Below are 2,500 nucleotides of genomic sequence, written 5' to 3'. Positions count from 1 at the left end.
TAGACTAAAACCAACCCATGGTATACTAAAACCAACCCATGGTATACTAAAAGCTGCCCCTGGTAGACCACTGAGAAAAGACTCTGTCTGATTTTTGGATTTTTCTCTTTTTCCTCAAAATCAGACAGAGTCCCATAGTTAGTGCACCATGGGTTGCGTTTTTGCAGAATTACAGAAAAGACTCTGTTCAATTACCAAAAGACGTCCCATGGTAGCACAAATTTAAATTGAATTCATCCAGGCTTGGGGTCACTCACTACACTATTCAGTCCGACATGGTGAGCCTTTTCGGACTCACACGCGACGTGTTCCCCCTCCTCTGGAGGGTCCACAGGACCTCCAGGCTTGGGGTCACTCACTGCTCCACTCAGTCCGACATGGTGAGCCTTTTCGGACTCACACACGACGTGTTCCCCCTCCTCTGGAGGGTCCACAGGACCTCCAGGCTTGGGGTCACTCACTACACTATTCAGTCCGACATGGTGAGCCTTTTCGGACTCACACGCGACGTGTTCCCCCTCCTCTGGAGGGTCCACAGGACCTCCAGGCTTGGGGTCACTCACTGCTCCACTCAGTCCGACATGGTGAGCCTTTTCGGACTCACACACGACGTGTTCCCCCTCCTCTGGAGGGTCCACAGGACCTCCAGGCTTGGGGTCACTCACTACACTATTCAGTCCGACATGGTGAGCCTTTTCGGACTCTCACGCGACGTGTTCCCCCTCCTCTGGAGGGTCCACAGGACCTCCAGGCTTGGGGTCACTCACTACACTATTCAGTCCGACATGGTGAGCCTTTTCGGACTCACACACGACGTGTTCCCCCTCCTCTGGAGGGTCCACAGGACCTCCAGGCTTGGGGTCACTCACTACACTATTCAGTCCGACATGGTGAGCCTTTTCGGACTCTCACGCGACGTGTTCCCCCTCCTCTGGAGGGTCCACAGGACCTCCAGGCTTGGGGTCACTCACTACACTATTCAGTCCGACATGGTGAGCCGTTTCGGACTCACACGCGACGTGTTCCCCCTCCTCTGGAGGGTCCTAAAGACCTCCAGGCTTGGGGTCACTCACTACACTATTCAGTCCGACATGGTGAGCCGTGTCGGACTCACACGCGACGTGTTCCCCCTCCTCTGGAGGGTCCTAAAGACCTCCAGGCTTGGGGTCACTCACTACACTATTCAGTCCGACATGGTGAGCCGTGTCGGACTCACACGCGACGTGTTCCCCCTCCTGTGGAGGGTCCTAAACACCTCCAGGCTTGGGGTCACTCACTACACTATTCAGTCCGACATGGTGAGCCGTGTCGGACTCACACGCGACGTGTTCCCCCTCCTCTGGAGGGTCCTAAAGACCTCCAGGCTTGGGGTCACTCACTACACTATTCAGTCCGACATGGTGAGCCGTTTCGGACTCACACGCGACGTGTTCCCCCTCCTCTGGAGGGTCCTAAAGACCTCCAGGCTTGGGGTCACTCACTACACTATTCAGTCCGACATGGTGAGCCGTGTCGGACTCACACGCGACGTGTTCCCCCTCCTCTGGAGGGTCCTAAAGACCTCCAGGCTTGGGGTCACTCACTACACTATTCAGTCCGACATGGTGAGCCGTTTCGGACTCACACGCGACGTGTTCCCCCTCCTCTGGAGGGTCCTAAAGACCTCCAGGCTTGGGGTCACTCACTACACTATTCAGTCCGACATGGTGAGCCGTTTCGGACTCACACGCGACGTGTTCCCCCTCCTCTGGAGGGTCCTAAAGACCTCCAGGCTTGGGGTCACTCACTACACTATTCAGTCCGACATGGTGAGCCTTTTCGGACTCACACGCGACGTGTTCCCCCTCCTCTGGAGGGTCCTAAAGACCTCCAGACTCTGGGCTACTCGCTGCACTATTCAGTCCGACATGGTGAGCCGTTTCGGCCTCACACGCGACGTGTTCCCCCTCCTCTGGAGGGTCCTAAAGACCTCCAGACTCGGGGCTACTCACTACACTATTCAGTCCGACATGGTGAGCCGTTTCGGCCTCACACGCGACGTGTTCCCCCTCCTCTGGAGCCTCCAGAAGACCTCCAGGCCGTTCTCTGCCTTCTTCCCCTGGAGCCCCCCTTACACACGGGATGGGCTATGTCCTTCCAACACAGGGGTCAAACGTGTAGTAGGCGAAGCCCAGAGTTTTACAGGCTGCAGACTGCTATTTTTCTTGTTTTCGGTACCCATGGTATAAAAACCCGAAAATCCCAACCCATGGTAGACCAAAACCAACCCATGGTATACTAAAACCAACCCATGGTATACTAAAAGCTGCCCCTGGTAGACCACGGAGAAAAGACTCTGTCTGATTTTCGATTCTCTCTTTTTCTCAAAATCAGACAGAGTCCCAGAGTTAGTGCACCATGGGTTGCGTTTTAGGAGATTTACAGAAAAGACTCTGTTAAATTTCCAAAACACGTCCCATGGTAGTTTAAATGGACTTTGTGGTTTCTTTAGTTCATCCAG

The sequence above is a fragment of the Micromesistius poutassou genome, assembly GCF_964030765.1.
Source record: "Micromesistius poutassou genome assembly, contig: SCAFFOLD_3057, whole genome shotgun sequence".
In the NCBI taxonomy this organism is placed as follows: domain Eukaryota; kingdom Metazoa; phylum Chordata; class Actinopteri; order Gadiformes; family Gadidae; genus Micromesistius; species Micromesistius poutassou.
The sequence above is the reverse complement of the archived record's forward strand: the minus strand, read 5'-3'. Positions refer to the sequence as shown.